Source organism: Pogona vitticeps, chromosome 2, assembly GCF_051106095.1.
Source record: "Pogona vitticeps strain Pit_001003342236 chromosome 2, PviZW2.1, whole genome shotgun sequence".
Taxonomy (NCBI): domain Eukaryota; kingdom Metazoa; phylum Chordata; class Lepidosauria; order Squamata; family Agamidae; genus Pogona; species Pogona vitticeps.
The window spans coordinates 270,800,731-270,827,038 of record NC_135784.1 but is presented as its reverse complement, the minus strand read 5'-3'; the positions used below and the strand labels follow the sequence as shown (position 1 = coordinate 270,827,038).

The window sequence follows — 26,308 nt, the reverse complement described above, 5'->3', positions numbered from 1 at the left end:
AGAGCAGAATTGTATCTTTACTTGCTTCTCTTTTCAGGCATAGCTGTAATATTATTGCAACCCAATCTAAGTAAGGAATGGTTAGGGAGAAGGCAGGTTCTCCAGTTCTGTCTTTCCAAGCAGTTGCTGTACTTAATGGTGAAAATAAAGAAACACAAACAATGAATTAATATATTTTTCTTTCACTCATTTTTCTTGATAGAAATGATGGTTGTATTTAATTTTTATATGGATTGTGATTCTCCCCATCTATGTGGCCCTAAACCTTTCAACAACAACAATTTTCTACCAGGAGCTCAAATGGGATATGAGTTGCATCCTCCTAGGAATTTTTGGATTTTCTGACCTACAAATATGATAATTCTCCATGCTGGACTTCTGCCCACCTTACGAACACCTCGATGGGATGCATCTGGGAGAAAGGACTAAATGCTTTAAGGCCTTGATAGGCTGCATTTACCCCCAGGTGAGCACATATACACTCTATGATGTTGTAACTAGAGATGGGCACAAACCTGAAAAATGGTGGGTTGTGATGGTTCATGGCAGGACCGGACTGGGACCAAAAATCGGCCCTGGCATTTAGAGCACACAGGCCCACCTGTTGTGGGCTCCATTCACGATATTGTGGCGCGCTGAAAGGGCGTTGCTGGTATAGTGGTATTGGTACATGCTTACGAGTTCTCCCTGGTTGTATAAATAACAAGGAGCATCAGGAAATCTAAACCTATAAAATCATTACGTTTAACAAAAAGTGTAATTAAAATTTTATGTTTAAATTTGTCAATGCTAGTGCTCTCTAAACAAAAAACACCAACAGTACAATGTGAGATCTTATAGCTATTTTAATGTATTGAAACATTAGATCATTAAACATAACTGCAACAAAACGTTCAATGTGAACAAGCCATAAGTAGCAGATCCTCCTACATCAACACTTCCACCAGGAACAAAAGGCTCGGCTCAAGAACTTTCCACCTCGTTTATGATTTGAACATTTTAAATTTGAACCCTACTAATACTGGAAAGACTTAGGAATGATACGTTATCAAGGAATAAGAAGACTTTGCAGGGCTTCACTACTCTCTGCAACTCTGTTGATGATGGCATCCACATCAAGACTCATGAGGATTTCTTTTTCTGTAGCCATTAACATGAATGAATCCAAATGGTCCTGGGATACAGTATTCCTCAGTCGATTCTTGATGAACCTCAAGGTGGAGAAGCTTCTCTCACAAGTAACTTGAGTAAATGATAGAGTCAGTAGGAATTTGTAGGCTAGACCTATCACATTATAGGCATCTGTTAATAAATTGTAGCGCCGTAGAATTTGATAGCAACAAATGGCACAGTTCTTACATGTTGCACACGGCTTATTTAACGCTCCATTTCATCAAATTGTTGACTTAGATCTTCCATGGGCGTTTCTCTTGACACCCTTAGAGTGTATTCTTCTAGCGCTGATGTCTTCAATTTGTCCCAATGCAAAGCTAGACTAGTTAATTCACACCGCAAATTTTCAGCTGTGGCATTCTCATTAAATTTGATCAAGACTTTACTTAAATCTTCCATTGCAGATATATGAAGCCCTTGTTCTCTTATGTTTGAAAAGTTCTTAGGGTCTAGGCATGCATAGTTGGCATACAGTGTTTCACTAGCAAGAAAATGTCGAGTTATGCTCTCCGTGATTACATCAAGGATCACATTGTGTACTTGTATCTTATATGCCATGATGGCATCAGATATTACTTCATCTTGAGAACATTCACCAGCCATGCTTTTCTTCTTTCTTAACCTTTTATGAGGCAAGGTGGCCTGTACTTCAAGTTCACAATCTTCAAGTTCTTGTAGTTTGTCATTTGCCCATCTTATAAAATCATCTGCAGTGTTCTTGACCCCTTCAAAATCTCTGCCAAGCTTTTTGAGATTTTCCTGTGTCCCTGTGACCATGTGATGAGCTTGTAATACATCTAAGCCACTTGTTTGTAGATATTTTGACAACGGGGATGTCAGCTCAAAAATCCGAAGAAATATATGTGCTGTGAGAACGGTCTCATATTTAAGCAGTGATTCTACGTACGTTTTTGCCTTTATTCATACTTCTGGCTTAGATCTTGAGTTTTCTTCAATCTTTGCCAATGTTACAATAAGGTCAACATATAAAGCCGAATCAGGTTGGGAAAATGATCCAAATATTTTTCTAAGTGCTGCATCTTTGGACCACCAGCGTGTTTCCCCAATCACAGAGTCTTCGATGGTGTGGGTCCTGACTGACATTTAGCCATACATTCATTTATTGGTAAGACTCACGAATAAAAACTCCAACATCATTTATTAGATTAAATAACGATGCACTTGGAATTAGAACCTTTGTGGTGTCAGCCAGTACTAAATTGAGTACATGTGCATAACACCAAACATGAATTTGGCCTGGAGATTCTCTGGACAACCATGTAGAGAAGCCTCTATACTGTCCTTGCATGTTAGCTGCTCCATCGGTAGAACTACCAGTGCAATTTTTTATGTCAATTTTACATGACTGCAGAACTTGCCTTAGTAAGGTAAGAAAGTATTCACCTGATGAAGACTCACAATCGACCACTGCCAGGAGCTTCTCATGAATACAGTCTGTCACACTCCATGTGTTCCTGGTCAGTCTTAAAGCACATCCAAAAGGTATCTTGGACTTAGACTTGGGCAGAAGGTCCCTTAACCAGGATGTAAGGAAATAACAGAACTGCCAGTGTGGTGTAATGGACAGAACATTGGACTAAGATCCTGGGTTCAAATCCTTGCTTGGCCATGGAAACTCACTGTCACTGGAGGGGGACACTGGCAAAGACACTCTTTAAATATCTTGCATACCTTGAAAGCCCTGTTAGGATCACCCTAAGTCAAACATGCCTTGACAGCACACAAAAACAACATAACAGGGACAGAAAGTCACAGCAAAATCCTCAGATTATGAAATTATAGAGATGGTAGCAGGGAAGGAGTCTCACCTTATCCCAACCTTGGCCAACTTTCACCAGCCTAGTAACCCAGTCCTTGGCCATTTTGAAACAGAACACAGTATGCGCCCTTTGTTGGAGGGGCACCACAGTAGCCCATAACAGACAAACAAGATTCTCCCAGGCTTTAGAAAGAATTCCCCATCTATTTGCTGCCTTTTCCTTCCCTTTTATCTCTACTCTCCAGCTCCTATTGTTAGTTCCTTGCCTGAAAGCCTCTCACACATTACACTGGAGCACACCCAGATGCTTGCTTACCCTCGCCAGCCCTATGGAAACCTTGCCAACGGGAATTTGCTGCGTTCCCATCTCTCCCCCCCCCAATAGGTGTTAGAAATGTGGCCACGACTAACTTGTCCTGGTGGTTTCTAGGGAGTTCACTCATAACTCAAAGGCTGATGGAAAGGGGATCAAAACTGCATCCAGTGGGGGAGGTCTGTTGCAGCCCTTGTCCTTCCACAGATCTGTGCCAGACCTTGACATTTTTCCTTTTTTGGGGGGGGGGGGGGAAGGGGACTACAATGCCCAGAATTCTCTAGCCATCGTTCTTGGAAAAGGAGATTCCCAGACCGAACTTTTCCAGCTTGCCTGAATTCTATATACTTTCCCCTAGCAATTCCAAGAGATTTTTCCCCCTTCTCCACCACAAAAGAGATGCATTTGGGACCTCAGCCAGCCAGTCACTCCGTGGGCTGTCCTCTTCTCGCCCACCCCCCAGTTGAGGCGGGAATGAATAAGAAGTTTCCAGCAGTCTCGGGGAGCCCCGGGTGCCTGGGCAGGGAGACGTGTTTGCCCGCTTTCGAGTTAGGGCAGAAGAACAGGTCCCGTGCCCGAACAGGTGGATGCTCCCGCACGCGCTTCCCTCCAGGCGGTCTGCAGAGCCACCAAAGGCGAAGCTGACGGGGAGACAGGGCTCCTTACCTGCCGCCTCTGCGCTGTTCAGGAAGCGAAGCCAGCGGCGGCCGGTGCTGCTCCCGCTCCGGGTCTCCCATTGCTGAAACCCGGCGGCTCCATCTGAACTGCGGACTGAGCCCCCACCGAGGCCGGAGCGAGTCGGCCTGACCTCCTCTGCCTGAGGGACCGCTGGCGTTTGGTGTCATTGGGCACCCAGGCGTCACGTGACCCCCTTGCCGGGCACCCCCAAGAGACTCCCTAGGCCGAGGAGGGGGGAAAGGCAGGAGGCCTGCAGGGCTGAGCCTCCCGGGTCCATAAGGGGTTACCCCTCAGGACCCGAAGGAGGGGTGCGCCAGCGGAGGGCTGCAGGCACACCCACCCACCCCCCAGGTGCGCGCAGGGACCGCCGCGGTCGCTCTCCCTGCCTCTCCCCGGGGCGGCCGGGCGGCAGCTCCGAGGGGGAGCCGCCTCAGAGGGACGCCCTGACCCTCTCTCCGCCTGGGCTACAAACCCGCCCGCCCCGCCCCCGCCAGCAAGGGAGGGCCCTTGCAACTCACGGCTCCCCCCTGGCCTCCTGACCCGGGGCACCGGCGAGCGGGGAGGGGGCGGCGGAGGGCCGAGCCCTCCCCTCCCCCGGGGCGGGCCCATGGCCCCGGCGGCGTCCTGAGGGCTCCCCTAAAACGTCCGACAGCCCGAGCGCCTGCCGCTCGCGCCCCGCCCACCTACAGAGGCGCGCCGCCACAGCCACTCCCCCCCACCCGGAGCCCCGGCAGCAACAGAGGGCACCACCTGACCGGGCCAGGGCGCCCACTCCCTCCCGCGGCACCAGCCGGGCCGGGAAAGCAGCGGAAACCCCCCCGCGCGTGCGCCCCCACCTCCCGCTCGGACTGGTCAGGCCAGCGACAGCACGGAAGATTCCGCCTCGCCCGCCCCCCCCGCTCCCGCACAACAGGCGGCCGTCTCCGCTTCTCCTCCGGGAACCCCCACCGGGAATCCCGGCCAGCTCTCCCCAAAGGCCCGCCGACTGCCGAGCCGCCGCCCACCTTCCGGGCAGCGGCCGTTCTGACCATCGGCCCTTCTGGCATTTGCCAGAAGTGCCAGATGGCCAGTCCGGCCCTGGTTCATGGTTAATCATCTTCAGAGACAGCAGACCAGCTCACCTTGAAGGGAATCCGGGACAGCTCTCTCTGTGCATGCACTCACCTTACAACTGATAGGTGGACAGTCATGCAGGGACAGTAGGCCTAGCTCCTGGGAGAGATGCCAAATAAGCTTTCTCTGGTGGCAGTGGAGCAGGAGTTGACCAGACCAGGTAGGGAGGCGACAGGGGCAGTGGGAAGTGGGCTGAAGCAAAGCAAAACACTGAGCAGAAAAAAGTTTGGTTCTTCATTTCATTTTGGCAAAACAGGTTGCATCAACTAAATTATGAACCAGCCCAGTCTGTGTTTTTTTACAGTTTGTAGTTCGGTTCGTGCCCGTGTCTAGTTGTAACCTAAAAGTTCTTTCCATCTGCATTTAATATAGACGTTGGGAGAGATAACACTGTGTCTTTGCCTTGAGTGTAATTTGCTTAATAATTTTCTAGCTCTTTATGACAGTCAGGCAAAGAAGGTAAGCTGGTCACCAGTTATATGTTGTCCTATTTTATTTCCATTAACAGTGTTTGACACATTGAGATCTTCTCCCTGCTTCTATATTATTTTCTGTTGCAGAGAATCCTCAGTCTTTCAGGCTCCTGCTGTTTTCTCTGTTCTGTCAGCTAATTAAACACACAAACCTGTGAGAGAGGCCCTGTGAAATCCTCCTTGCTAACAAAGGAGATTTCTCAATAGGGCTGATGTCAAATGCATTTTGAGATGTCTGGTGAAACCTCTTCATGAAGCAAAATGTTTAGCTACTCTTCTGCCACTTGAGGTTTCTGATTGTCCAGAATTACAGGCTCCACACACATCACCAGGTGGAAAACATCACAGCTAGTCTAAAACTATGCTTCCAAAAGTACATGATTTGTGCATCAGTCTCAGCATATGAATATGAGGTTCTCAGCCCATAAAAGGCAGAAAAGCTATCCCCCAGCAGCCACATTTTATTGACTACAAGGGATGTTCACTCAGTGGACCTTCTCTCCCCTGGTTCCTTTCAGATAGTCCTTATATGGTCGCCGCTGAATGCTGTCTGTTTCAACTCACAGGGTCCAAGAATCACAGCATGACGTGCATGAATTTCTGTTATTTGTGTTGTGTAGTTGTCCTCTAGCACATGAATTCAAAGCAAGTTACAGATCAGTGAAAACCCCAAAGAAATAAAAAAAAGCAAACACATAAGATCTGAGAAAGTGAGTGGATATTTTCTGTCTACAATTTGTTCTCTGCGATTGTTTTTTGGGAAATAAAAATAAGTTGGCAGAAATATTTTTTACTTCATTTTTATTACAGGAAACAATGTTCTAGAAAAAAAATAGTCAACTACAGTAAGTGTTGCTGAAATTTAATATAAATAATTGAAAACTGGGAAATGCTAGGGAAAACGGAGTGTGAAATATATCCCATATTACTTTGTGAAGTGGGAAGAGCAGTTAGAAAACTGAATTTCAATTTTGGCATGAACAACTAGGGAAATCAGATCATTTTGGAAGGACATGTTTCTGCCTAAAGCACATACATTCTTCAAAGTCTGCCAGGCATGAGAAGCTGACCAGTCTGTCAGCTGAAGTATCTTATGTAGCATTTAAAAGAAGTTAAATAGTATCAAATGGATTTCTATATTATCGCTACCCCAAAAAATCTGTCTCTAAATCCACTTGGTTCTTCTCAGTCATTCTCTAACCATTGTCTCCCTTGTACTGAGTAAAATTTTGCTGTCCTGGGAAGAAATGTCCTATGGCTGCACTGCCACAGATGGAGCCACCACAGCCGCTGCGTGTTTGTATTCCATGCATGCTCAGATGCAACTAGGGAAGCTGAATCAGAAAAGACATCAATACATAGCCTTGCTAAAGTCCGGTATTTGTTGGAGAGGTTGCTGCACTTTGAAGCTCATGCTAGAGATGGAGAATTTATGATCCTCTAGATTTTGTTGCACTACAGTTCTCCAGCCCAGACCATTAGTTATGTTGGTGAAGTTTGATGGGATTTGTAATCCAACAACGTATGGAAAGTCCCAATCCTTCTTATCCCACCACGGACTGGGCAATTTCAGATGATTCAGGGGTCAATTTTATGCTCCCAGGATGCACCCAGACTGCCAGAAATGGGGGAAAGAAAAAAAAACTGGAAGGAATAGAGAATTCCAGTTCAAGATTCGAAAATGTATGTTTAAAATCAGAGGTGAATCACTCCTCCTGGAGACATCAGGAGGGGGCGGCTTCAAATTATTTTATTCTGGGGAAAAACATTTCTTACAGGTATGGTGTGGGAGAGTCTGATGGGGCTTGAGCTACAAAAATAGCCTTTGGGGCCATATAAAGTCACGGCTACACATGTTGCCCACCCCTGCTCTATGCCATGGAAGACGGTGCTGTCTAAATGAACATGGACATTGGTGTGATCACTTTTTGTCCTGTATTCCCGATGACAATACATGTGACCCTATCCTGAGCAAGGCTTGCACACCTAGTAAAGAGAAGAGGAATATAATATGCATTGAAAAAAGCTACCTTACCCTACTATTCAGGACTTCTGAACAATAATGTATTCTTAACAATATGACTGATAAATTACAGAAATTATTCTGTGGGATTTAACTCTGTTTTCATCCCGTCTGTGCCAAGGAATCTAAGGCCCAGCTTGAAGCGACTGCTGAAACACAGAAGTTGTGTTGCACCTTCCAGAGCTCCAGGGTATGTATAAATGATGAGCCATATGGATGGGGCTAATCACCAGACAGTCATGAAGTGGTGGTTTTAAGGCCATGTGGTTGTGTCACATGGTCATAGCAGTCAGGCCTATTATCTTAGGGTGTCCATTGTTCCATCATTAAAGGACGTTATCAAAAAGGAGGACATGGAGGACAAGGAACACCAAAAAGGAAGTTATTTTTCACAAAAAATAAACAACAAAAAACCTTTTTTATTAGATTTGCACATACTAATTTAAGCTAATATATGCAATTATCATCATAATTAGATGCCTTTACTATAATTTTTGCTACTGCTTACTATATTGCACAAGATTGTGACTAATAATAATATGCCTTGAGACACAGAACTGAGAGAAAGATGGGATATAAATTAGATAAATCAGTAAGGCATATTGTTTTATAGCTCTTCGAATTCTTCTCTGTCATGTATTTTTTGCAACTTATTGAAAATGATTATATACAGAATATCTATAGAAAGAAAATAAAAAGAGGTTGCTGTAGTTTTGTTGAAATGCCTCCCTAGGCAACAATAAGTAAATTCACAGGAATGTTCTGAACAGTGCTTTTGGAACATCCACCTCTGTAATTGACTTCACATCTGAAGTTCACACAAAACTGACATGCCATATATTTCATCAGTAGCTTTATCTGTTACCGGTCTCAGTCAGTACTTTCCTTCTTGGTCTGGGAAACTCCTGGAGAGAACAGCTGCTCTGACACATCACCAAAAAGGAGGACAGTTCTTCAAATGGATGACTCTCCCCATCCCACCCCGTGGAGGAGAACATATGGCCATTCTATTGCTCCTGCCGCCCAGTAAGGTTTTATTTATTTTATTTTATTACTGGAAAAAATTATATGCCGTCTTTCTCCCAAAGGACCCAAGATGGCTTAGGGTATTAAAGGATCATATCACAGAGAACCAGCTTCTGCATTTCTGCAGTTTCATATGAAGATGCCAAATTCCAAATGCTCTGCTGGCTGAGGTTTTTAAGTCCAACACCATCTGCAAGCTCAACTGCAGCCATTCTCAACCTCTTTTTGGCCATGGCTCTTTTAGGACCTCTTCTCTGATTCCAGCCCCCCCCCTCAGGCAAGGATACATCATAAAGAGATGGATAGAAAAACAGAATAGAAAGTTTCTCAGTTTGTGGCCCCCATCAAATGTGCCATGGCCTCCCAAGGAATCGTGGGGCCCCTGTTGAGAATGGCTGGCCTACATGTTGTCTCTTTCTATAAAATAAGGCTCCAGATTAGAAGATCCACTTGTTTCTCCTACCTATATCTATTTTTTTCCATTCGGGTGTTCATATTAACTCATTCCAAACAGGAAATAAGTGACTATTTCCTATTAATTTCTGCCCTAGAATTTTCCAAAGACAGCCACTAATTCTTCTTGGCTTACATTTTCCAATCAGTTACAGAAGCTTTGAACAATACAACATTTCAAGTATATCCGAGAGCCTAATGAATTGCAGACCTCTTGATTAATGGCACTTGTTGAGCATCACATCAATGGAGTATGAAATGTAAAAGAAGGGAGGGAGTGGTAAAGAACTGGTGCTTCTGCCTAGCATGTGTTTTTCCCCCATGAGAGAGGCAAAAGCTCATCAAAGTGGGCCTCTATTACTTTCTGTTCTATTCATCTGCTCTTGTGCATGATGACAACGACTATGATGACAATGACAGTGATGATGATGATGATGATGATGATGATGATGATGATGATGATGATGATGATGATGATGATGATGATGATGATTTTTCAGCATTGCTGATGCTTGGGGCAGACCAAAGAGTCAACCTAAACATTAGGAATAAAGTCCTAAAAATTTGTAGATGAGATGAGATGTTTTCAAAATAACTGATTTTTGCATTTCAGGAAGCAAACTAGCAGTTATTGGTAATTCTTTTAAATTGTTCAGCATGAATTTTAATGATTCCAGCTTCTGAAATCTGTATAGAGAATTGGAATGCCTGATCTTGCTTCCATATTTCTTTAATTTATTTTTAATATTTGGTACTTTGCAATTTTTACATTGCTCTTTTACACTGTTCTTTTGAGGTTGCTTGTTGATGAAACTCCAACCCACCCAATGGCACAGTGGTTAAACTGCAGTACTGCAGTCAAGCCTCTGCTCATGACCTGAGTTTGATCCTAATGGGTTCAGGGATCTGGCTCAAGATTGACTCAGCCTTCCATCCTTCCATAGTTGGTAAAATGACTAACCAGCTCACTGAAGGGCAAAGTGTTCTCTACACAGCTGGGTTGTAAACCCTCAGAGAGAGCCCCAGCACTCTGGGGCAGCATATAAGTCGAAATAATAAAGGAAACCATAGACTGCCCAGGAACAGTACACAGTAGGAGCAGTTGGGTGCAGGTTCACAAATATATGTGCCACTTTTTATTCTAATATTCTCTCTCTCCCTCAATCACACACACTTTTTAGTGGAATAACCCATGTTTATTAAACAAAAAGCTGTGCTCTTTCACAACTTTTGCTTTCTTCCACAACCATTTGCTTTTGTTTTAGGCCATCTGTAGCACATCATACAGTAGAACAAGACATTTTCATTAGGCTGATGCTGTCATCAGAGAAAGTAAAACATAAAATTAGAAAGTGGGGTTATTAGTTTTTAGGAGGAGAGAGCGAGAGCAAGAGAGAGCACAAGGTCTGTGTCTAAAATACTGTATACGGAAAGGTTTTGATTTGGGAGTTTTGTTTCTTCTTCCTTTTTTTGTCTTTGTGTATGTTTGGAGAGGGACTGTGGAAACCTGAATAAATACTGTACATCTGTTAGAACAAATAGGAAAAATTCAGCTGGGGAAAATAAGTACCGGGGGTGGAGGACACAACAACCACAAAGGCATGTTAAAGTAGCTCCCCCCCCCAACATTCCTGTTCCTTAACTCTGGTGCTCAGGTCAGCTTTGACGGTATCTTCATCACCACCAAATAACAGGATTGTAGCATGAGAAGGGACACCAAGGGTCACTGGGTCCAAGTCTCTGCCAAGGGGAGTCTCTTCTAGGCCTACAAGTCTGTGATTCCACCCTGGGGTCAAAATGTTAGACCTAAAGCATGGGTGGGGGGATATCAGGTTCTCCAGCTGTTGATAGACTTTCACATCACTGCTACTCCTGAGGGGAACTAAGAGATCATAATATGGAAGACCAAAGCTCCCCCATCCCTTATCTAAATGCACTGGAAGTTTTGGCAGATTTTGATAGCCTTTCAGTTTAGTCTATGCAGGAAAGATGCTGAGATGAAAAATAATGGAGTGTTAGTGGGGGAGGGAAAGAAAGATGCAGACAAATAGGCCTCCTCAATTCGCTGGCAATGTATAGTGCACACGCTGGAAAGGAGATTAAGGGGAAAGGGGACAGAATATATGCAGTGGTGGGATTCAGCAGGTTCCCACCAGTTCTACAGAACCGGTAGCTAATGTATTATTGGTTCTGCAGAACCGTTTGTTGGCCTGCTGAATCCCACCACTGATCCTGGCCAGTGGTGGGATTCAGCAGGTTCGCACCAGTTCTACAGAACCGGTAGCTAATGTATTATTGGTTCTGCAGAACTGTTTGTTGGCCTGCTGAATCCCACCACTGAATATATGCCATAACAACAAACCAACAAACCCAAGTACAGTACTATATAGGACTATTTCTAGAGGAAAGTTCATCAAAATATCATAATCTAGGGGTGGGCACTAGGACTGATCAAGAGCTCAGAGGCAGATGGGAAACCCCACAGGGGCAGTGGTTGCAGTTGCTACTGCTGCTGAATTTGCTGAGGTGGCCCCAAAAATGTCTTGGTGAAAGCATCCCATTTTCCAGGCACTTAGAATCTTCTGCCCTGTGTGGGAGCCAAGCCTAGACATGAGCCATCTTCTTGCTCCTTCTCCTGACTTGATTCTCTTTTGAGCCACCTTTTCCTGATGCCTCGTTATCTTCAGAATGGGTCCTCGAGAACAAAAACAAGTTGCTCCCATTGTGCACACATCTTGTTTTCAAGACTAAAGGTCTTTCTGAAAGGCTTCCAGGAACACTGGTAGTTTTGGAGAGAGAGCCATGCTCTATGTTCTGATTTTTTTAAAAAAAAAAATTAAGGCAGATTCGATGGGCTGAGGTGGGGCTGATCGGAGGGGGGACTTGTATTGTCTACCCCAATCTAGTCTGGTATATTGACTAGTAATCATCTCAAATGTGAATCTTCTAAAGCTACAGAGCTCACTAGGGGGAAGCCTCCAATCAATTCCTTTTCTTAAGAGATCTGAATAGCATTGCAGATCTCTTGCTCCAGGGTTATCTGGCGCTCTGAACAGGAAACACTTGTGTTAAAGCAGCACGCTTTTTGTTAGTCAAAACAACAAAGCATCTTGTGGCACTTTAAAGACTAGCAAGGTAAGCGTAAGCTTTTGTGCTCTGCAGCCTCAGTAGAAAGACGTTCAGCCTGGTAGGCAAACACTTCAACACCTCCATACAGAGGCTTTTCACCATGAACCTGAAGACATGGGATACAGCCGATTAACATTTATACAAAATAAGATGTGTCTGAAGTGCCACAGAGCCCATTATTTTTTCTCCAACTGAAAAGCATCATCCTTCCTCTAGAAAATTCATCTTACCGAGGCTGAAGTATGCTGCAACGTTGTGTTGGGGGGGGGTGTCTCACCCATCAAAGACCACTAGACATGATGGCAAAAAGCACAGAAAGGGAGTTGACTTTGTTTACTGCTATGGACATCTCAGAAACCTTTTCTTGGCAACTGATTGAAAAAAGGACACTGGACTAAACAGGCCTTTGGTGTGACCCAGCAGGTCTCTACTTATGTTCAACAGAAGAGCAAATTGCCAGTAGTGGCTTCTATTGCAGCAACACTATCTAACAATCCAAATGTGTGTGTGTGTTTTGGGGGGAGAGAAAAGAGAGGAGACACATTACAGTTATTGCTGTTCATAAATGCTCTCTCTCTCTCTCTCTCTCTCTCTCTCCCTCTCTCCCCCCCCCCCCATCATGCAGGTTACAGCAAGGCTGCCGATTGCATTTTTACAAGAGCAACAACAATTTGCTTTAAGAGATAACAGAATAACTGGTTTTACAGAGACTAGGCTGTGCTAAGAATAAAATGCTTCTCAAGGAAACAAGCTACAACTGCTTTCTTCTCCCTTGAACAAGTTATAACACAGTTTTATTTTGTTATATAGACAGGGCCTTGGCTGTATTGCACATACAGTCTGAAAGGTCAAGGTATCGGCTGCACAGCACAACGAGACTGTGTTGTAACCAGGTCCCCTGGCACAGCAGTATTTGTTGCAAAGCAAAGCCTTCAGTGTGCTGGATGCTATAGATCACATTGCCTTTTCTTCTCTCTCCTTTCTTTCCATACACATATGCACACACAGAGGCACACTTATGCAGTGCCCTGAGGACATCTCGAGAGAATCATGCTCCTCCGTTTGCTGTAATAGGAAGTGCTTTGATTCAATGACAAAGTCATTGTCTGTCAAAAATCTGGCGATCTGAGGAAGCAAAGTTAAGCTTTCTGCAAGAAAGAAGAAAGGAACACATTTCAGGGCTGTGGCAAAATAAGCAACACAAATAATTAAGCATATTGTGGGAAATCACGATTATGGACAAAATCATCTGGCATGTTGCTGTTTTTCCTTTTGGTTTATGTCCTCTATCTAAAAACACCATATTTACCGGTAGTACTTTGCAAAGCTTCTGGATAGAGAACTCTTAGCAGTGCTGAACAAAAGCCATTGTGTACCCATTCCACCTTTTCCTCCTTGACAGATTTTTTTTTCCTTTTCTAGTAAGAAGAAGAAAAAGAAGAGAAGGCCTAATCTTTAAAGCTCAACTCCAGTTTTTGACAGACCATTTCTACTTGTCCTCGTTTCCGACGCTTCAGGTGAACAGGGTAGAAAATTATGCCACAGGTTTTGCAAGGAAATTACACCCTTACTTGAAATATGAGATTAGAGCTTGTTGTGTTCTCTCCAAAAGGTTATCAAGCTTCTTTTTAAGAACTACTGAGGTTCTCCGCTCTCATTATTATTCCAAAGACACAAGTTCCACATTTTGTCTTTACTGGGCAACTTCGGGAACAGTTGGAAGTCTCTGTGCCATCAACTGGAGAAGCTTCGATTTTTCTTTCAGCTCTGCCTGACTGTAAATTTGGATGTGACAGAAATTCTTAAAAATGAATATTGCAGTGTCATAAATTGGATCTTCCTAATTTATTCAAATCTGCTCTGGACTTTAAAGGATTTTCTCCCTACTCCCCCAGCCCTAATCACATCATCCCTTCCAGATTTAATTCCTTTAATGCTAAATGACGTACCAGGATTGTGTGGCAAAGAACTCTCTGCCTTTCGTATTTTACCTTTAGAAATATCTTGCGGAGCGTCACAGTGTTCCGTTCTACTCAGCAGATAAATATTGCAAATAGTCCTTTTGGTCTACTGTAGACAAGGCAACCCAAAGTTACTTTAAGGTAATGACTGGATTAAGAACAATTTAAAAACTCACCAAAAAAAGTGAGCAATCTTTCAAGTTCATCAAAACTCACCAGGTAGAATATTACACATAAAAATTGTGTTATAAGTAGCCAAAGCAGCTTCCTCCAGTTTTTCCTCTACTTTAGAGAACTCCAAATTTAGCCAAAAGAACAGGGAGATCTGAGCAACATTTGTAAGAGTTGTTTGTTTGTTTGTTTGTTTGTTTGTTTTTGGACCACAGCCAGTGGCCCTGTTGGCTGATAGATTCTTGACATTCAGAGTGGTTTTGAAAACAGTAACTGGTCGAGGCTTTGAATCCTAAAACTGGGGAAAGATTATTTACTTCCACCTAGTGATGAAAATTTGTTCACCAAACTCCCTCCTAACATTTAAGCCTCACAGTCCTGTTTGTCTTCTATAGAATTAATGCCTGAGGCACTATATAAAAATTAATCACAAGTATAGTGATTAGAGGTGTCTACTAACTTCAGAAAGAACTGTCTAAACCAGGTGAAGCAGTGATACCTATTACTACTATTATTGTTGCATTATTTAAAATACTTATATCCTACCTTTCTACTGAAAAGCACCCAAGGCTTATTATTACTGTTACCAAACCAGATACAAGGCTGATAAAGAAATTCCTAATTATGCTCAGATCATTTAGGATCACTATTGTTCTGGCTATTTAGATCTTAAAACACCAAAATGTACATTAAAATATGTGGTCCCAGATGCTGTAGCTACACAAGAAAGTGCCAACCCAGTGTGGTGACTGCTTCAGGCAACAGATGCTGGTAGGTAGCAGCCACGCCATGGAGGAGGAAATCATGTGCAGTGTATCACCTCTAATCTGAATTAAAGGAAGCTTGAATTGCCAGTCTCCTCTTTGCCTGAGGTGACTAGATATCTCCATCTGGCCCAGACTCATATTACCAGTAATGGCCTCACCCTAGCAGTTTTTAGTTAGTCCAAAGGATGTGATCTTATATGATATCTATTTCAACCCCTGTTTGATACAAAAAATCCAAAACCAGAGCATCCACAGTACAACACGGGAAGAGTCCTCCATGACCAGACCAGAGGCATACAGTGTTCACCATTCTGCTCTCACAGTGGCCTCCCAGTTTTCTGTGTGAAGACCACAAGCAGGACATGAGTCGAACTGTATGCTCCCTCTCACATTCCTTAGCAACAGACATAGAGATGCATATTCTTCCAGTTATAGAGGGTTGCTTGATTTACCAGTTCTGTTTTTTTCTTCTTTTTTGCACCTTCCATTCATTTTAAGGAAGCTGAAGCTGCTCACATTCATGGTGCCTTTAAGGTGGACCTAAAGCACATTCTACAATTAAATATACTGTACCAACATGATGTAAACCCAACATGAGTGACTTTGGACCAATTCCTTCATGACCGTCATGGATACTCATACAGGTTTTAAGAAGAAAATCAAACTTTTGTGGTGTTCACAAAGAAACTTTTACAGAGCAGTAAAATTCTAGTGCTCAAAATTGGGGTGGGTTCATTTGGGGTTTCCAGTTCCATAATGAACTCCTCCTCCTAAAATTAGGTAGATCGTGCTTTGTCCTCCCTTGCCATTTAAGTAATTGAACCATCTTAAATGTTTCTAATAGAAGAAGTGGGTCATAAGGCATGTCATTAAGCTTAAGAGTAATTTGTTCAGTTTCTTCAAGGTCTCTAAAGAGTGTTCAGAGGGTACATTCTCATAGCCTCTGTATAGAACAAGAGTACCACAGAACAGTCTTTTAAGATCACAGCGTCACATCATACAAGGTAGAATATATTTATTTATTTATTTAACGGTTTTCTATGCCACTTCCCAAACAGCCAAAAAGATAAATATTAGAACATATTAAAAGAAATATGTTAGAAACATGAAATAACCATTAAAAAAAAGACCAATAAATTGCTTACACTACATGCCCTCAAGGTCAACATCATAATATTTCCAGAGGAAAAATATGTTGCAGATGACTGATAAATAGAGATGATGGGCATGAACTGCTGGTTTGGCAGTTTGTGTCAGCTCATTTTTAAACCAAACAAGTGTTTGGCGCTTCCCAGCCTTGCTTCTGGCAGGCGCCCTTTTAGAGGCGGTGCCCTGGCTTTCCTGCTCTGCCTACTCCAGGTGCCAAAAATGAACTGGCAAGAATAGCTGAACTGGCAGCTCATGTCGATCTCTAGTGGTAAACGTAAGCAAAAGCACTGCAGTTGGCCAATGCTTCTGGGAATGCTATTAGAGTAGCTTAAATCTGAGGCCCAGTTCACATGCAAAGGTAAATTCCTTCGGTCCCAATGTTATCCTTCCAGAAATACACATCTTTCAGGGCTATGTGTCTGAAATATCAGACATCTAAATAAATCTATATGGTCTCCCAATGGACTAGTTACAGAATAAAAGCAGATTAATTTGCCAAATCCTGTTAGAATAAACAGATGGTCTTTTCCTCTTACAGGACTTCTACTTCCAGTGAAGTGTTGTGTATCATCTTGGCCCTAAATTGCTTTTCTTTTCACAGCAAGAGCAGGGTGTTTTGTACTAGTGGACCATCATGTCCACTGTCCATGTTCAGTCATAAAACTTTGTGGATATATAAACACCAATATTGTATGTCATGTGAAGTAATGGTGTAGCACAATTCTGCTCCTTAATTCTAAAAGTAAAGGTTCCACTTGACATTTAGTCCAGTCATGTCCGACTCTAGGGCACGGTGCTCATCCCTGGTTCCAAGCCATAGAGCCAGCGTTTGTCTGGAGACACTTTCTGTGGTCACGTGGCCAGCATGGCTAGGCATGGAACGCTGTTACCTTCCCACCGAAGTGGTACCTATTTATCTATTCACATTTACATGCTTTCGAACTGCTAGGTTGGCAGGAGCTGGAACAAGCGATGGGAGCTCACTCCACCACATGGATTCGATCTTACGACTGCTGGTCTTCTGACCCTGCAGCACAGGGGCTTCTGCAGTTTAACCCACAGCGCCACCATGTCCCTGTATCCTTAATTCTACATTTTGCCTAAATACCTTTCCACTCAATACAGTAGATCTTGTGGGCTTAACTAATCTTCTTCCCTCCTTAGTTTTGTTCTGATTCTTTCATGGTTTCTCTAGAAATATCAAATATTGCATTTTCAAACCACAGTTCTCAGAACACTGGATGAAGGACTGAGGATAGTGACAAAACATCAGACAAATACCTTAAAAATATATTGGCCGTCGTGATTCCCACATGGCCCCTGCTTGTTTCACCAAACTAAGAGCTAAGGTTACATGCCTCTCAGCTGCTACCAGTTGATTACATCAACATTACCTATTATTAATGATAGATATCCAGGACATATGTCATTTTAAAAAAACCAAGCAAAAATTGTGTATTGTTACAGATGTTGATAGAATAAGCAATGTTGTTAACTCTTAAACATTCTCCTTTATCCCTCTCAACCACCACTCTCCTGCCCAAACTCCAAAATTTTCAATCTCTTCAACTCTAATTCCCTAACTCTCTATCTGAAACTCCCCCTCCTCCTGCTGAGTCTCTTATATCTTGTGACTCCGCCCCTCCAGCACTCTCATTGGTCTATGCAGATAGCATATGAATATTCATGACCTGGGCAGATGCTACATTCCCCCCCCCTTAATAAGTTTGTTTTAGGAGGGGAAACTTAACAGTTTGCCCTCATGAACAAACACAGGTTTATGGAAGAATATAAACACTAACCTCTTACATTATTTACATCACTAAGGATACATTACATTACTCTTAGATCAGTAAAGACATACTAACCTCTTGCATTACTTACATCAATAAAGATACATTACTTGCATTAATATGAATTACATCGCTTTTACTTAAATAACGATACTCACCATTATTTTTACTGTCACTATACACACCTCTCAGTTCATCAACATCCAAGCAAACTCTGTACTTTAAGTATATTCCACAACCATTACACAAAAAGAAAAGTTAATACAATATTACAAACTTTTATCCACCCATTAGTTATTTGGCCTTCGAGACAAGGTGTCAGCAGCCACATTCTGGGTCCCTTTTACACTGTGGATCTCAAAGTCTTGCAGAATCAGCATCCATCTTGCAAGTTTGCTGCTATTGAGGAATCAGCATCCATCTTGCAAGTTTGCTGCTATTGAGTTTCATAGTTCGTAGCCACACTAAAGGGGAATGGTCGGTGCAAAGGACGAATTTCCTTCCCCAAATGTAGGGCTTCAGCTTTTGCAGCATCCATACGATAGCTAGGCACACCCTCTCAATGGTGGACAAATGTCTCTCACCAGATTGGAGACTCCTGCTGATAAAAGTCACTGGGTGTAGACTCTGGCTGTCGTCCGCTTGGCACAGCACGGCTCCCAGCCCAACGTTTGATGCATCTATGCAGATGATGAATGCCACAATCATTATCCTACTGAAATGCTTCTGTGCACTAAGGATCACATTGCTTGATTCATTGCCATTGGACAAGTTCATTCTGCAAAGGCAACAGTTGTACAAGTGGCACAATTGTGTACTACTAGGCTGGTGGGGCTTTCCACTCAGCAGAAGTTCTGCAGTGTACTGAACATTGTTTTAAAAGAAATAGAAAAAATTCTTCCCAGAAGAAGATAAAACATGCAGGTGCAACATGCACCAACATATGGTGCATGTTGTTCTCCCAACATAATGCACCATATTTCCCAAGAATGTGTTCTGCAGCCAGAATTTAAAAGGTCTGCCTTTCATTTAAACAATATGACCCATAACAAAATATTGCTACGTAAAGTGCTGTGCTTCCATGTTCCTTCTACTTGGCCTTGCCCTCCTTCAGAATACTCTGTATGACTCCCAACGTTAGGTAATCCAGGTGTTCTTGGACTGCAATTCCTAGAAGCCTTCACCACTAGCTGTTCTGGCTGGGATTTCTGGGAGGTGCAGTTGAAGAACACCTGGATTACCCAAGGTTGGGAGCCACTGGCCTATTGTATTCTCCACTTCACCATAGTTTATGGGATTATTTGTTCCTCTTGCCTGAAGGCAGTCATCATTAATGATCTGTAATTCTATACCTAGCCCGGTGATGTAGTGGATAGAGTGACAGATTAGGACTAACCACTCCTTAAATGTGAAATCTCTATTAGTGTCACTATTAAGGTTACAACTTGATGGTACATAACATAACAAATGGTTGTATATCCAGTATTCATGAGGCTGATGTTTATGTGTTTGGTCAGTTTCCTAACGATTTTTGGTAATCCAGAGGTTTCCTCAAGCCCATTAACCCTTTTTGAATATGAACATTATTTTTCTAGCTACGTATGCAATTGGGAAAGATGGAGAAAGTTACTTTTCTGGGCTACAGCTCCCAAAACATACCCGTCAGATACTCCAATGAGAGCTGTAGTTTTGAAAAGTAAACTTTCCCCACATCTGGCCACAGCAATCACCTCTGTGCATTGAAAGAGCAAGTGTGGGCAAAAATGTGGTCCTGGCATTGTGGAGGAAACTCCAAACATAGAAAAAAAATAGTACAGTAGTTAATTGTTTACTGAAACTATGGCTGTAGGGGAAGTGGAGAGCAATGCTCAACGAGTTCCAAAGCAATGCAGAGTGTAAAACATTTTTATAGCCATTCATCTACATATGCACATTTAGCTTGTTCACCCAGAAGCAACGTGGGCCATTCTTATTTCACTTACATGCTCTTACTTGAGATAGTTCTTGCTAGCTTTATTTTTTTTTTCAATCAACTTGAATGCTACTTTCATCTTGCCTCCCCTTCTCAAGCTGCCTTTATAGCCTCATCTGCAGCTAATGGCTGCTTACCTTCATTTTAATTCCTCAGCACAGCATGCACCATTGCTAGTCTGTTTTTTGCAGTTCCTTGGCCCCTAGACAATCCCCCTCCCCCCCCAAAAAAATCCCTTAGGGGAGAAAACATGTGTTGCTGCTTCTGGAATCCTCCAGCTGCTGTGATTCATCTATTAAGCAGGCCACTAATCCTGCCTGCACCATTTAGCTCTAATAGAATACCATTTTATTTTATTTTTAAATCACAACTTCCAGCTATTTCGTATTTCATTCTTTCCTCTCCCCCTGCCACATTCTGGACAGTTTTGATGGCCCACACAATCCAACAGAGATCTGGGAACAGAACACTTGCCATTAGATTCCTTAAAGTTGCCCACACCTGAAGGAGGAGGTGTGATGATATCTCTTATTCTAGATTGTCACAGTTTGAGGAAGGATACTGACTTTAGACAGAGAAGCTGTTCATGTGGAGATCCACACAGGCCTATACAGAAGAGCTAACTCAGGTCTGCCTAAATGTTTATATTATGTTTTAGCAAAAATGGCTTGCCTGCTTAAGCAAGGAAATCAAATTTCTATCAGCATGCGCACATAAATGCAGTCCTTTTATTTCCTATTGTACATAGTTCATGAACCTAGAGCAGCGATGGTGAACCTATGGCATGTGTGCCACAGCTGGCATGCAGAGCCCTCTCTGTGGGCATGTGAGCCCATAAGTTGCTGGATCGCTACCCCCAGCAGCCAAACTTGAGGAGAAGGCTGCAGCCACTGTAGTAGTGCCCTGACAGGCGGCAGGCCAGGCTCCGGAGCAGTTGGCTGGAAGCAGCGGGCCAGCCGAGTTATAGGTAGTAGCTGGATTGGGCACGACTGGAAGCAGATTCGGAGTGCGGTCTGGAAGCAACTTCATTCCCAGAATTCCCACTTCAGCCGCCACTTCCACTTCTGCCACCACCACTGCCCTCCGGGTTGGATTTTTTTTTTCTGTTTTGTTTTGTTTTGCAGTTTGGGCACTCAGGCTCAAAACACTGACCCAGAAGATGGTGGTCCTGCATTCCAGAAGCCCTACATGATCTGTTTATCGAGACTATGAGAGAACCAGTTGGGAAGAAATATATAATAAGAACGTCAGACAACCATTACTGTCTTAGGTTTACATAAATTCTCTACATACCAATATCATCATATATCCATCCAACATATACATATATGATGAAAATGATGGCTCACCCTATCGTTGTTATTCTCCCCTAAGCAGGTGAAAACCTTTTTCTTCAGTTTTAGGAATGCTTTTCTCTAACATTTTAAACATAATGTTATTAATGCTTCTTCAAAATATTTGCATAATTTATTGTTTTTAGCTTTTCATATTGTGTTTTTAATTATGTAAGCTGCCTTGGGTCATTTTTAAGGGGAAAGCTGGGGTAAAAATACATACATACATACATACATACATACATACATACATACATACATACATACATACATACATACATACATACATACATACATACATACATACATACATACATACATACATACATACATACATACATACATACCCTATCTAGTAGAAATTCCAAGTCAAAAGATTAATATGTGAACAGATGTAGGATAACCTAATTATCCAGAGGTAAGATATCATAATGCTTCCAAATGTGAACAAGAAAGCCCTAGGTTCATATCCAACTAAAACTCTGAACTCATGAAGTAGTGTGAGTGGGGTGAAAACACTCATGCTTAACCTTCTCTCATTGTTCTGGGGATTACAAAACTGCCCTACCTTGTAGAACTGTTGTAAAGATTCCTGAAATAATCCAAGTGAAGCACTCCAAATATGTTATGCAGGTACCAAGGACAGGGATATTTTATATCCCTGTCCTCCCCCAAGAAATTGGAATAAATGCTAGGATAATTTTTGCTAGGATAATTAATCAGGTGAATCTATTAAGTTTTAATCCAATGACAGACAAATGCCAATAACATAGTTTAATTAGGCCTTAACTAGTTTAATATGAACATTATTAAACTAGTTAAGGCCTAATTACATACAGAGCACGTTACCATAGTCTCTCTAGACTGAAGGATGCCTAATCAATCAATTAGTTTAATATTTATCCTCAACTTTAATAACTGTTTAATCGTTTTCATTTAACTATTTTGTTGGGGCTCTATCCACCAGTGACAGTATAGAATGAGTCTGAGCCACAGCCTGGAGAGGGAGAAGGGGAGCAGATTGTAGCAGCTGAAACACCTTTGCTTTTTGTTCTACATTTCCTAGCCGCAGCATGGAAGTGCTGCTGTTCCAGCGAAGTAGCTAGAAACAGAATGGAGTGACACAGATCCATCTTTACATAGATTATGAGGGGGGATCAAAGGAAAGCCAGGAAAGCCTCCATTTTTTTTCAGAGGAAAAAGAGGGTAAGGACTTAGGAGATATGCAGAAAAAGAAGGATAGGAGATCTGCAGGTTACCATTCAGCTCTCTCCCTCTCTCTCTCTTTGAGTCATGACATGGGATTTTCCGTTTGAACCATGTTTCTTCATTGTACATGAGTGAGGAGACAGAGAAGGCAGTTATTTAATAGTGCAGGAAAAAATGTTTTGCATATGCTCAGAGACACGAAAAATATTTCTGACAGAATCCTCCATCCTTGATCTTTACTTGGTGATCTTTGTAGTCACCTGCTGCAGCACTTCAGTATTGCACTAGATCAGTGTTGTGTCATGGGAATAAACATAGCCTTATTTTCTTTACTCGAACTGCCCACAGCATTTGAAGGCCAAGTAAATAATATAAGTATTGCTGGCATTAGGTGAAAATAGAAGGCAGTGAGACAGACAACAAAATGCCTCTACAGAAATGGCTTATATGAGTCATTCATTTCACAATTTCCTTGTACAATTTTCTTTAAACTAGTTAATAGCTAAATGAAACTAATTAACTAGGGGGCCTTGTCTTGACTTTGGTCATACTGTATGCTAGTTGTCCAGCCAGGCTTTCACTGAGATACACAATCAGCAGCTCATTAATTAGCTTCAATTAGACCCACAACAATTGTGTTTTCACTTGCATGCACATAAAAACCCTCAGTGTTTAAATCAATGAACTATAAATATTAGCAACCAAACTTTATCTAAATTAAATAAGGTTTGGTTTATCTCTAATTCAAATCTTAACTAATTAGGCCTTTTGTACTAAGATTCCAAGCAATGCCTTTACATGCCCAAACAAACACATATTCTTCAGACAAAATAAATTTATATTAGGTCTGATGAATCATTTGTAGAACACTTATATATTAAGGCTGGTTCATAATGTATCTGTATCCTGCCATTAAAGCAAAATAAGTTTTATGGCCTATATTCAGTCCAACATTTTGATCTGAAATTTAACTATCTAGAAATGGTAGATTTGGAGTAGAAAGCTTGTCTCACTCCCATATGCTACATATACATGCCCCAAGGACTCAGTAAGGTGTCTCTCCTGTTTACACATAAGGACAACTACACATTGCAGGCATTGTGGTTGTATAATGTCATCTGTGAAGGAACTGTCAAAGTATCCCCTGTAAAATATCTAATGCAGTCCAGATCCTTTTTAAGTCGGTGATCCGGGACTGCATGTGTTAAGACAGGTCAGTGGGTGCACTGCCAAACGCGTTAGAGATGCCACCAACATGCACTGGGTCTGACCAAGAAACTACTTTGAGAGATTATAATTCTGATCACAAAAGCAAAGCGTATTTCAACTGCTATCATGGAATGTTTCATAAGCTCCAGATTCATGTCCACCCACTAATAAATTATTTACCCTTATCTAGTCATGGATTAACCTTAGGTTTCATTTCAAAAAAAAAAACTAGCTTAGTAGTTACCTCAGTGAGGTAACATTTGGAAAGTTACATCCAAGCAGAGGCACCAGCCAGCAGAATCACATTCCTTGAGATTTCTGAGCAACACCTGAGACCAGAAGAACAGTGATGTCAAAGAGGCAGGTGGGGGTTGGGGGAGGGGCAAAAACTGCCTCTTGGCTATCTAATTATGGAAAGGAAAGGGGTCTGAGGGCATCTGAGTAAATGTGCCCAGGATCTTAGTCAAACATGTCAGGGCAAGGAGGCTCCTCCATTTTTTCCTAAACAAGCAGTCAATCATCTGTAGCAGTTGCTGCCGTTCCTCCTGGGGCCTGCGTTTCCTACAGTGTTACTTACAGAACAGATGATATATAAAGAGTTCTCCCTATGTTGTTGCTAGAGCTTGGGAAAGGCCCTGTTAGCCATCTGCATCTGTACAGTATTAAGATGATGCTCCAATTCTCTGGGCATCAACCTACCAGTGTTCAATCATGGATGGCTTCAGCATGTTGTTAACAGTCATTTCTATTAAAACATTCCACACTGCTTTGTTTGCCTTTTTTTAAAAAAAAAGTTGTGTGCTACCAGCAAGACTTAGCCCATGCGGTTTTATTTCTCACGTGTGATCCAAAAGGATTGTCCACCCGAAGAATGGGTTCTCTTTCTCTAATTTTTCCAACATTCTATTTCAAATGCAAAAGCTGCATGTTTTGGAGCCAACTACAATTATTCAAGCCATAGGAGTACACAAGGAAAGGCTAAGCCTAAGGTAGACTCCATGACAGAATACCAATAGGCAATTAAAACTGCTATTCACTGCTAGGACTTATAGCATTTCTGCAAGGCATGCAGAATAAGGAAAGCTTTGGCTCTCAGAGGGCCTGCTCACATTGTATGCCAGATGGAGCCCGCTCAAAACGATTCCCCATAGCAACTGACTTTCTGAGACATGTCTCCCATGTCTTCCAACCCGCCATGAGAACAGGACACAGCCATTTTCATCTGTGTGGAGTTACCATGTTGCCCATTAGTGAGGGTTTATCTGGACTTCAGGCATGCTAACTATTATCCATTGGGGCTATTGCTGCTTCAACAGGGGATGGGACTCGGTGTAGAAAGAAGCTTTATCAGTGAGAAGTGCAAGTAAAACATGAGAGGGTTGCCCTTGCTAACACTAGCTTTGGAACATATATTTTTTTTAATGACACATTGAACCCTCTTCTAAAGTATTCAGGGGGGTAGTTGTGTTAGTCTGTTGTAGCAAAACCAGCATGGAGTCCAGTATGATTGTGAAAACTAAGAGGTTTAATTTTGTAGAAGTGTTTGTGGACTACAGCCCACTGTACCAGATGTGTGGATTATTATACACACACTTATGTGAGATGATAGGGAAGGGACTTTAGGATTTGTACGACTCCCACTCCCAGAATTCACCCAGAACACACACCCCAGCAGAATTCTGGCAGTGAGAGAGCAAAAACAAAAGGCAGTGTATGTGTTTCATTCCATGTGTTGAAGAAGGAAATGGCCTGGTGTATGCTGAGAGTCCTAGGGTTTGCCAGAAGTCACCACAATGCTCCATGGGAAAGGTAACCTCACTATCGAAGGAGCCTTTCATGGAACTATAGGATCCCTTCTCATGCTCACTAACATTCACAGACAGACACCAAGCAAGGTAAACACCCAAAACCCAAAAAGCAAGGTAAACACCCAAAACACCCAAAGCAGGGAACTTGTAGCCCTCCAGATGTTTTGGGCTCCCATATTGGATTCCCATCAGCCACAGATGTCATAACCATAGTCAGGCATAATGAGAGTTGTGGTCCAACAATCATTGGAGGGCTACAAATTCGCCAACCCTCATATGACCAACAAGGGAGTGTCCTAGAATGTCTTCATAACAACCCTGTATGGTACCTTCAATGTCCTCCCACTCCACAAACAATAAAGTACCAGAATAGACAAAATGTGGCCCTCCATATGCTACTGAGAATCAGCTCTTGCTAGTATAGCCAGTGGTGAGGAACAGTGGGAATTGTAGCAGAAGAACATGGGTTTGGGCACATTTCCCTGCCCTTGTACTTATGGCACAAGCTTATACGTTTGCTCGGTTAGGCTGAGTTCAATAGAGCTTACACTCTGATGCATACAGCTGCAAACTCAGCTAGACTATTTGACTTTGAGGAATGTTTTTGAGTGCATCCTTTTCCCTTCTATCAGTCACCCATTACCTTGGACAGAATTGTGAACACAGAGGAGAAGGTTGAGTCCTGCCCCCTCCACTGTCATTTTCCTCATGGTTTCAGGGCCTAGTCTGAAAAAGTAGGGGTGCTGCTTGCTTAAAATAAGAGCAAGACTCAGC

At 42.5% G+C, this 26,308-nt stretch overlaps 2 long non-coding RNA genes across 2 annotated transcripts in view; one reads left to right on the top strand and one right to left on the bottom strand.

Annotated features, from left to right (window-relative positions):
• The window catches only part of LOC144587046 (uncharacterized), a 26,765-nt gene continuing 457 nt past the window's right edge, over nucleotides 1-26,308 (top strand). The window contains exons 1-3 of the long non-coding RNA XR_013542210.1: nucleotides 1-466; nucleotides 7,675-7,743; nucleotides 12,787-26,308. The exon at nucleotides 12,787-26,308 is cut by the window's right edge and continues 457 nt beyond it. This is a non-coding gene — a long non-coding RNA (uncharacterized LOC144587046). The remainder of the gene's footprint in view (nucleotides 467-7,674; nucleotides 7,744-12,786) is intronic.
• The window catches only part of LOC144587047 (uncharacterized), a 36,276-nt gene continuing 22,910 nt past the window's right edge, over nucleotides 12,943-26,308 (bottom strand). The window contains exons 1-2 of the long non-coding RNA XR_013542211.1: nucleotides 20,112-26,308; nucleotides 12,943-13,309 (exon numbers count right to left, since the gene is read on the bottom strand). The exon at nucleotides 20,112-26,308 is cut by the window's right edge and continues 22,910 nt beyond it. This is a non-coding gene — a long non-coding RNA (uncharacterized LOC144587047). The remainder of the gene's footprint in view (nucleotides 13,310-20,111) is intronic.